The sequence below is a fragment of the Phasianus colchicus genome, chromosome 1 (assembly GCF_987193195.1).
Source record: "Phasianus colchicus chromosome 1, bPhaCol1.hap1.1, whole genome shotgun sequence".
In the NCBI taxonomy this organism is placed as follows: domain Eukaryota; kingdom Metazoa; phylum Chordata; class Aves; order Galliformes; family Phasianidae; genus Phasianus; species Phasianus colchicus.
In genome coordinates, this window is record NC_143436.1 from 100,304,181 (window position 1) to 100,315,301 (window position 11,121).

The 11,121-nt window shown below is 40.1% G+C and overlaps 1 protein-coding gene across 17 annotated transcripts in view; it reads right to left on the minus strand.

The window, feature by feature from the left end:
• The window catches only part of NRIP1 (nuclear receptor interacting protein 1), a 144,332-nt gene that overhangs the window by 25,664 nt on the left and 107,547 nt on the right, over positions 1 to 11,121 (minus strand). For 3 of the 17 annotated variants that reach the window (XR_016458818.1, XR_016458817.1, XM_090121223.1), the window contains exon 3: positions 87 to 140. The exons of 8 other annotated variants lie outside the window; for them this stretch is intronic. The gene's annotated coding sequence lies outside the window, so the exon portion shown is untranslated. 6 more of the 17 variants (XR_016458816.1, XM_090121211.1, XM_090121204.1 and 3 more) reach the window with 4 other exon arrangements.

Here is an 11,121-nt window from a genome sequence, read left to right on the forward strand (position 1 = left end):
TAAAATGACCAATTCCCTTTATCTTATGATCAGCTGTGAAAGTTTTGCAGCTATTTCTATCACCATTTGTAACAACAGGCACTTACATAGCTTTCCAAAAGAACTCCAGGGGGAAGAACAGCTCACTCACAAAATATTTGCTGTGAATAAATAAGTTTTGACTAATTAGTTTTAATTAAATTAGTCATTTGAGTACAATCACAGCACAGCATCTGGGATTCTCAGAAATTTTCTTAGCTGTCTAAGGATCTAGATGATAAATGACTTACATACATAAGGCTGTATTCATACACCTTGGGAGGTGTAAATTTGCTCAAGCAAATACTCATAAATATACCACACATCTATAAAGTGTTAAATCTTAAGCCTGCAAGGCCATAAGACGGAAGTAACTATTATAGTGCATGAGTGCTCTTCAGCATACAGCATTTTCCAAGACTTTCATTTCCTTAAAGGACCCCATTTACTCGTCAACTGCTGAGACAATGAGCAGAGGGAAAATGTCACAGATACCTCTGTTTACATATAGTGACAACACATTGGGAAAGATGGATTTTCATTTTCTCATCAAGTTATTACGTTAGGTCTGCATCCAGATCTAAACGTCCGGGACAAGTCTGCCACCTGTCCTGAACTTGATTAGTTGGAAACATCTACATGACCAGAGCAGATACTTCAGATGTTTTGGAATGACCACAAGCAAACATACAAATAATCACAAACAACTTAGTGATGCCAAGAATGAAGCTCTAATCACAGCCCTCTGTTAAACAGCCTGCATCTTATTAACGGAGCACTTCATACTTTGCAAACACAACTGAGATCAACTAAGCATCTATAAAGCCAGAGAATCAACTGAGTAAAGTCTGCAACTGAGTTGAGAAAAATGAACAGCACTGGCTTTCTTACTAAAAAAATGGGTGCATATTTACATGGTTTGGGTGTGTGGTGGCAGAACTGAAAGCTCAAATACTGTAAGACTTTTCTCAGCTGTGTTCCAGTTCTGCTTACCATACCAGCACATCTAAGATTTTCCTGCCTTTGTACATTCCCACACATACCACCTTCCTCCCTCCCACCCCCCAGATGCAAGACCAGTGCAGCTGATAAAAGACCTAGGGGAAAAAAAGCCGTTTTCTTTTAAAGAGGCAAACGCAGTGTTCAAATTCATTTCTCATTTTTCATCTTAATAAAAGTTAAACCAAGCCCCCCCCACTTAAAGCACTAACTGGAATTTTATCTGTATAGTCATGCAGCCACTACTGACACAGCTGTAACTGAAAATAAAAGAGAGAACTCCATTGCCAGCCTTCTTACGTTGCCATTGGCATATAGAATAAATTTGCCTCGTTAGCAGGGGCTACTGAGTTCTTTGTAGTAAACAAAGCTGCAGATCCGACAGGCTCACATACTTCTCATTCATCCACGTATTTTTCTTTGCTTAGACTTCTAGCACGTGCCACACAAGAGCTGAACGTTAAGCATTCCTGGAGTGTCACAATATGTAATACAATAAAACAGATTACAACCATACCTTTCTTTCACAGCAGTGGTGCCAAGCATAGGTACGCTGTAGCAATCAATTTGTTCTGCAGACAGTAAGGCTTTCATAGAATACTAATGCAAAATCTCTTTTCTTTCTCCTTCGACTTGACTCCCCAATGCCCGGGTCCCGACCAATACAAGGAGGAGGGCGGAATGTCTTCTGCCGAGATAACCACAACTACTAATCAAGTATACGTGTACAAGGGCACGGGATTAAACCTCCACCAAGCTTGACTAGGGCACCGAGAGCAGCTAAACACATGCACAGCAAGGTCAGAATTAAACACGCACACACGCACGCGCATCTATTTGTGTGAACTAATTTATCACACTTTACCACTGACGGCTTTTTACCTCAGGGGAGTAAAATTACATCCTGGTGAACTGACGAGATTCAGACACAACAGCATCCAACACCAAATCAGATTTCACAGAAAGGCGAACCGTGTGCTAAAGTGAACACTTCCCTCTATACTTAGCAGACTGTTTCAGAAACTCTGCTCCTGCTGCGTGTATCCGTACGTGCCTATGTGCTGGTGCAAGTGTGTGTGCTGCACAGGCTTGTGTGCAACACCGACTGCTGGGTGGAGGCTAAAATAGAATGATACCATTAAAGTTCAAAAACGGGTAGCAACTTCCTTCAAGGGAGTTTTCTTTTTGACTGTATTTATCCTTACATCTTAACATAACCAACCCAGCAGCCTGATTACTCCTCAAGAAAGCATTTTATTATTGTCTAACATGCAAATGTCAAACAAGCTGTTCATTTACCTTGAAGTTTATTAGCATCGAAATGCAATGTGAAGATGCTCTCAAAATATTGTCACTTGTATTCACAACATATTTTCTAAAACCCACTTAGCAGGTTTTTATTGGCTGGCATAGCTTAAAATAGGCTAAGCATTATCTTCACTGTATCACTCCTGAGCCAATGGAAGACTTTTTCTTTAAACACTCAATTTATATTTCACTTCTCTCTTTGGCTCTTTTTATTTAAAGGCTCCCCACATTCCAGTCAGCCACATACAAGTGAACACGCATGTTATCACAAAGATTGTTTCATGTGCCTACTAAGTAGGAATTAAAAGTGGAATGCTGAAATTTAAAAGCAGAGATTTTCTTCCTTCTCAGTATTTTCCTTATAGTCCCTGCAGATACACATTTTATGAAAACCATCAAAATGAATCCTCTAAATTATTATTGACAGGGTTTTAGTAACTGCTTTCGTATGTGATCAGTACTTAGAAGAAAATACTGTACAAATACTCCTAAAAATAACCCTGAAAACAGCATTTGGCACTTTACCTAGAATAAATTAGCAAAATAGTTTTGAAATATCAATGGCTTCACAGACATGCTATGAAAAAGCAGCATAATCAATACTGATGAGTTTGTCCTTGACATACTGACCGTGTCATCGGGCTATTGTCATGTGATATCATGTCATTTCCCCACCTGGCTCATGACCTTGTCCTTTAAATGACCCAAAGCTTCCCTCAAGTAGCAGGAGGCCCCTCCCCGCTGTCTCAGCAAGGTCGAACGGGTCAGCGTGTCCTCATCTATAATCCACCACCATTTGTCAGCAGGGAGGCTGGAGGAGGCAGGCTTGCTACAAGGGGAGAATGCCCAATTAGGCAGCTGTCACACAAAGCATAGGCTGCAAAATTATCCCCTGTCAAAAGAAAGAGCAGCTGCGGGTGCCAATTACAGCAACCTTTCAACCCTTTAGGTACTGGAAACTACACAGAAGTAAATGAAGTACAATTAGTGATAACAAATCGATGAATTAGGACAGTAAATTAGAAATTACTAGCAGGTGAGCTTAGGTCTCCCATAATATTAAGGGCACAGCACACCCTAGGCAAGGGCAAGGGCATACAGATTTCACACAGCACATCCGTCTTGTCCCATCCATTTTTCTCGTGTGCAGCCTGCTATCCTCCACCGTTCCCCTCCCACAAGCCTGATTCAAGATGGGCAGTGCAGGCAGAAAGAAGCAGTAGCCCAGAGAGGACAGAAGTTGCAGTGCCTGCTCTCCCTGCCCGTGCTGCCAAGTGCAGCTTCCCCCTTCTCCCAAGGAGGCTCCAGGAGCCAGGGCAATGTGTCCGCAGCCAGCATACTCCATTTCAGCCTGACATTTGACATTTGCTGCACCTCATGCTCCAGCTGCACAAGATTTATCCAGGGGAAAAAAAAAAAAAAACAACAAAAGAATAAAGAGGCAAAACCTCAGTATACTTGATGCCTTTTCCACTTGAAACACTTAACTTGCAGATTGGTGCGCGTAACTTTTGGCTAGAGAAAGACGACATATTCTTCCACATTTCAGGTGTCTGACGCATCACGCAGGAGCATCTCTGTGCACAAACACAGACCGCATTCAATCTATTAGCAAAGCCCCTACCTACTGCGTGCCGTCGTTGCTGCCGTGCAGCCCTGCTGAGCCAGGGAAGCTCCACTCCCCCAGAGCGGCAAGTGCTGCTGGCCGCCCTTCCGACGGGGGCGCCATGCGGAGCGGCCGACCACGGGCACGGGGAGTTCGTAGCGCAGACCCCGACGTCACATCAGGGATAAACGCAGAAGGACCGGGCTACGGGATCCACAGTTAAAAGGCAAACACCCCAAGCTATAGCTCAACCAATGCCTTTGCATTTAGGTGCTCTGGGTCAAACAAATGTGAGGAATAAAACTCAAATCAAGATCGCTCTCCTACAGCCAGGCTTTTCAAATGGCTATTGATACTTCAAAACCACGTGAAGTTGCCATTTACACTATTGATTCTCTCCTTTCAATCCCAGATCCTCCTTTAACGTAGTCCAAATTTCTTCCAGTAGCATTTCAGAAGCAAAACTGAACGTATACTCACTCCACAAGTCAGGCATGTATACACCACTACAGTCACTAAAACATAAAGCATGCTAGAAATTAAACCTCCTATACCTAGGAAGCTGTTTCCTATGGCTACCTCTCAATCCTTGGCCAGTGCAGAATATTTCACCATAACTGAGTCATAAATAAATATCTGGCTTTCCCAACTCAGATAAGGGAAAGCGTAACGCAATCTCAGCTATAAATAGATGCAAAAAAACGTTCATTTATCAGGAGTTGCAGCACTACTCATCAAGTTTGACATTTTCTTTTCAGTAGCATATGGAAGCTGTGGAGTACTGAAAGAGTTAATGTGTTTAGAATTCCGTTTCCATCATACTTGGGTGACTATCTCTTTAAATAATTTAAATCCTCTCCATCAACTACAAAGCTGTTTTGAAGCCATTTAGCTTTGTTCTTTACATGTGTTCTAATTAAGAAATGACCTTGTCATCACACACACCAGAAATCCTGGATTATTTCCTGCAGCAAAAATCTACGAAGCCAGGGAAAAAAAAAAAAGAAAAAGAAAAAAAATACACCCTTCTTCCTTTAGTGAGGAACTGAGGAAGTTGTTGGTTGGCTGAACGCTGAAGCAGTTTCACCGCATAATTTTTTTTGTTGTTGTTGAATGTCACAGGGCGGGTTAGCGTGACCTTGAGCTGCATCAGCAGCACAGCAAGGGTCGAGATGCCTGCAGGCGCCCTTGTACTGGATTTGCAAGACAAAAACCTTCAAACTGGCTGAAGGACATCTTAAATCTCTTCAAAGGTTTTTCCGAACTAATCTGGGCTGCTCTTAGCCGGATCTGTGCCCGTGTGAGAGGCAAAATTAAAAACAAGGTCTTTGACTGGATGTTGTCTGCTCTTAACCCTTCTCTCGCAGCAGGCAGTGCTGAAGGGACGCTCCTTTCGCATGTGGCAGAGATTCAGCGGTTCAACCAGCAGCATTCTTTCATAACAAAATTATGTAAGCAACCATTTACTAAGAATGGTGCTGTTATTAATACTGAGCAGGCTCTCCGTAGCGGCTGCCCTCCTCTCCCCATAGCTCAATGCTACTGCCAGCTGCCTGAATGGTTCCAAGAAGCCCCGCACAGCCTCAGGCCCTCAGGAAATGCTGGGTTGCCAAAAGGCTGCTTTGGGGTGTCTGCAGCAGCACCCACATAAAACACTTGTGTGCCCAGTCTTCTGTAGTTAAGAAAAGAATTTAGGAAGTGTCCACTCCTCATCTTACCCTGTGATTTCCCTTCTCAGCCACCCTGAGCTGGCAAGGAAGGATATTAGCATGCGTCAGGCCTAGGAAAAGTTTGAGAACAGGAGTGTAAGGGGAACAAAAAAAAAGTCAGCCAGCCTCTTGACTGCTCATCACTTGACAAGCGACACAGAGGCTTTCTAAAAACTTGAGCAGAAACACAGAGATAACCACTAAGAAAGGGCCTAGGAACACAGAGTTACTCCATGAAATCACAAGTTTGTCCAGTGGATTTGGAGGTGTCATTCAGATATGACTATCAGCATCCATGTGTTAACTGTGTTTTCTCAAAAACATACTTGCACACAGAACCCTCCAATTCCAATAAGAAACATCTCCTAGTTACAAACAATACAGATTCTCATTTTCAAAAGCAGATAAAAAAACAGCACTGCCTTATCCTCACATCTGCTTTAGCAGGGATATTATACAAATTATCAAATTTCTGAGGAAAACAACAAATACAAATGAGTCAAAAATAATCTCAGGTTATTAAAAAGAAGGCAGCATCACAGTTTAGAGCCATCTTTTGCTATTTCTAGGGTAAATGCCTGATAAATGCCTAAAGTCCTTGAGGAGAAATGGAAAACAGAGACATTCATACCAGCAGAGGGTGTTCTAATTCTTTTCTGGTTGAACATTAGTGGCTCAAGTTAGTCTGCTTTTGTAAAGTATTATGTTCTATTACACAGGAACAAAATATTTAAGTTTGCTGAGGAAGAACAATTTTGGCAATTATGTCACAATTGTTACAACACTATCCTCCACCTACTTCTGCAATCAATTCACACCATCATTCCTGAGAACCACAGCTCTTCTCACAAGATATTCACCAGTTAAACAACTAGCCATTTTAATATTAGTTTGCAAGCAATGCCAGTGATAGTACCTTTTAGATCAGCAGAGGAGGAACTTGCACAATGCAGAAGCTTTCCATGGACCTACCAAGGTTTCTAATGTGTTTATTATGCTTAGAGAGCCACGGTGTTCCCACACTGCTTTCATGTCAGAGTAACCTCTGCCATGACTCAGAATGTTCTCAAGGCTTGCCTTGTGGGAAGGGCTCAGACTGCCTCTGGTTCACAGCCACATGGGAATGGGAACCAAGCATGCCTTCTCATTCATTCTGGGCCTCTGGCAAACATTGATCAGATCCACACATGTGGTACATTGACTGTTCTACACAAATGTATTCTTTTCGTGTCCTTCGAATAACAGAACACCACACAGGCAACCAGTTGTAGTTAAATTTAAAAAAAAAATGTTTGGTCACTTGGCCTATTACACAATTTTTTAGATTTTTTTATTTTCAGTATTGGGTCCTAAACTTTGTTTCCTAGAAAACTTTCCAATTTACCTCAGAGTTACTAGGAAAAGAAATTAGGTAAGACCAACTTAACTAGTTTACGTTACATGCTAGTTTTGCAGAAAATACTAAGAAATACTTTTATAAGCATGCACAGCTGAACATGCAACATCGGTGATTTCTTAAGTTTTCTCCAACGTGTAGCAAGACACAGCTATATTATGACTTTTCCAAACATCAGGTGTGAAAATTCCCAAAACAAAAACAAAGTTTGCAATGTTGCAATGTTCCAGCTGAACAGGGCAACTGAAAGACGGAATGAAAGCTTCCACGCCAGCTCATAGTTGCTGCCAAGTATTGGACAGATTGTGTTGCTCTGCCAAATGTAGAAACCAAAACCCCAAAATACAAGTTAGCATATTTCTTCCATGGCCACAACAGTCCAGCAAAAACTTTATAATCAGACTGTCTTAAGAACTTCACACAAAAGTTAGCAAGTGCAGTTACTCGGCATCCAACCACAACTCAAGAGTTAGAGCAGCAATGCGTATACCCGCACGAGGAGAAAATGGCACTCATGACCCTTCAACAACTACAAAGGTGGACAGTCATACATTTCTAACCTACTGATAAAAATGGTCTTTGTGGCTACAATTTCTCATGGTCAGTAATTTCACAGAGGCATACTGTTCTCTGAAGTAACGCTATCCACTTGGCTCCTTACACAGATGTAGCCATGCGACTCAGTAACGGACTAGATCAGCATTTTAAAACCAATCCGAGTACAGGTTGTACACACTGACTCAATCTTACCATTTTCTAACTGCTGATTCTGACTATACATTAACATTCCTTAAGCATAAGGCAGTTATTCTGTATGTACTGTAGCTCCGAGCACCAAAATAAATAAAAAAAGATGGCAGGGTTTTATACAGACAGATCTTTTATCACCAAGCACCTATTATTAAATAGAACCATACCTGCTAATGCAAAGATGACATGGGAGCAAACACCGATATTTCCCATTGAGACCAGTATGAACAAGGAACAGCTGTAAAACTGCCCCAAGACCATGCCACACAATGTTGTTGACGTATGTTCCTTGCAGTATCAGAAGCAGCCCAAGGTCTGGAACTGCATACAAGGGTCTTCCACAGATAGAAGCATTAAGCTATGATTCTCATCATACTTCGATACACTGTGGTGGAGAAAATTTGACGTTTCTTCTGCTGTTGTTAAGTGCAAATTAGGTAAGTTGGGCTGCTTATATTTAAGTAAGCTGAGTAAACAGAAAATTGGATAAATTGGTTTTTATAGTGCTTGGACTATTAAGTAGTATTAATACAGAAAAAAAAAAGTGCCATCATTAAAATAGAAGCATCAACAGATACAAACTAAGTACTGAAATAACAGATAAAACATGAATATGGCCAGATCTTAGAACCATTTTAAAATGTACCTGAAAACGCACACAAGCACTATTATGAAGCATTAGTTACATCTAATTACATTCTACTCATTATAATTAAAGTCACGAAAAACATATAAAGAAGTGAAGGCAGAGAAACTTTATAATCAGTGTATTAGTCTCAAGCATACTTAATATAACTTTCTTATTCTAGTACGCATACTAGTTATATTCTTAGCTTCCTACTGCTTAAACGTAGCAGGTAAGGCAAGAAGTGCTGAATATTATAGATCAAAGGAATCAAGTGTTTCAGTTCTTTCCAAATCCAGAGGGGAAAAAAAGATGATCTTAATAGATTATCAATGCTTATACCACTATAAAGGAAATTACCAGGTTCTACCAAGATCTCATTTAACATCTAGTCAGCCCCCTACATTAAGTTCTCTCTCTCTGCTCTCTCCCCTGCTAGTAAAACCAGAGCTTTTATTTAGCTCCCAACAACCTCCAACATTCACAGCAAGAAACTTCTTCAAATGTTTTGCTAAAAGCACTACCTTCCAAATCTGGATCTGAGGACTCCTTTCCACAGGGTGCACCTCAGCACAAGAAGGCTGACAACTTGCACAGATAGCACTGCTCATTTCAGGGGCTCCATCTCCTACTTCAGAAATCTCAGATATCCATCAAAGAATATTACCAACACTTAATCTTACATACATTCATAAGTTCTGTTTATCCTAAAATTTAACTTGTATGCTGATCAAGAATTACATGGGTATTCACAGTAGAATAGGTAAAGTATATATGTTTTGCTAAATCAGGGACCTGGACTTTAATGCAGGTTTTTCACATTGCTGTGCCAGTTCATTTTATTCAGTACAAAACCACCAACAACCTTTGAGTTCTCCAGCTCAAGGTCATTTTTAGCATTCACATGCACAGCTTTTTGGCTGTCTGCAGAGAAAAGGATTTTTTTATATATACTTTTTTTTTTTTTTTAAAGTGCATTGAAAAGCAAAGTGATGTCTGGAAACATCTTTAAATAGTAATAAAAAAAACTTTTTAAAGTTGCCTGTATCAGTTGTTTGTGAATAATTGAATAATTTTACTTGGCTACCCTATTAAACATTGGTTCTAACTTAGCCTTCAGTCTCTGCAGCCACCACCCATATCTGAAAGGTCTAATGTAGAATAGGTTAAACTCCTACAACCTCAAAGTCTAGGCCACACTTTTCACTCTTACTTTTTGAAGGCAACCAGTAGAGAATCAGGTCCTCAAGTTCCTCTCCCTGCTCTGACAGACACAATCTTCTCTAAATTTCTAATCAAAAGCAAGAGAAGTAAGGTGGAAAGTAGCTTTCACTCAAGATAACCGTTTGACTATGTTACAGTTCTTAGCAGTTAAGAACAAAACCCCAGTCCCCAGACCTTCTCTTTCACCACCTCAGCTGATTTCCTCAAATCTTCTCTGTCATTTTTTCTTTCTTATACTTCATTGTGTAGGATAGAGGAGGTGGGAGAGGGAGCAGAATTGACACTTTTTTTATTGTGAGGGTTGTTTTTTTTTTTTTTTTTTTTAAATCAGCACGTCATTGCTAAAGAAATATCACAAAGGGTAAGAAACGTTGCATTCTGTTTTTCAGATAATAGTTTCTCTATTGTCACTGACACACTAAATTAAATACTCACCTTCAAATTATCTTGTTTAAATACTCCTCTGTCTTTGGAAATCTCAAATATTAAAATCTCAAATATTAAAAAGCAAAAATTACATAAAATACATCCAGCTATGAAAAGCAAAAACAAAAAGGGTGTCTGGAAATGTTCTCTTGTATACGATATACTTTACTGCCACACACGTCCATCTGAGTTAGACATGCATACTCCTATTGGTACTCCACACCATTTTAAGACAAGAGTAAGAAGCTGACAACCAGATAAACCCAACAGAAGAATGAATCATACTTGCACAGTCCCAGCAATGATCACGCTGCAATACTGTTGCCAGGTGTCCAACAAAATAGCTGAAGCCAATGTGAGTCAGCAGTGGCTCCTGGTTATCAAGTTCATTGGAGTATTCAGTTGCCAATTGCATTTCCTTCTCCCAGTTTTATTTTCATCTTCAATGATACAAATGTCTAGGTCATACAGCGACTCAAGCTTCTGCTCTCCAGCTAACAAAAATGTAGAAAATCCATCTAAGATGAATTCACTTACTATTTTGTTTTTTTAACTTTACAAAATTCTTAATTTAGGTTTTAGCTGCTTTGCCTTACACTCAGCCAGGGAATATCACTTTACTGTATATCTACTAGACTTCCACCCCACCCCCACCCCAAAAAAAAAACATTCTCTGAGAAAGACTAGACTGATCTTTTTAGAAACAAGGCCCTTTGTTTGGGTTACAGCATATATAATCCCTAAAACAAAACACACTGCCTCAACAAAATGAATGACAGCTCCATACTCTTTACAAAATTTTAAACTACAGCAGGGTTGCAGAACTACTAGCTCAGGAAAAAATAGACCACACTAAGATCTGCTTTTTCAGGAGACACAGTTAAGTATTTACTGCATACTGCAAAATTAACTCCAGTTTTTCAAAACAAGAAACAGCCTATTCAAGTTTCGCCAATTCTTAGTATTTTAAGAGTGCTACAACACCCAGGGGTAATTCATTTAAAGAATCAAAAATACAAAGCTTTCTGAAGTTTTTTCTTTCCTTTTCAGATCCACCAAA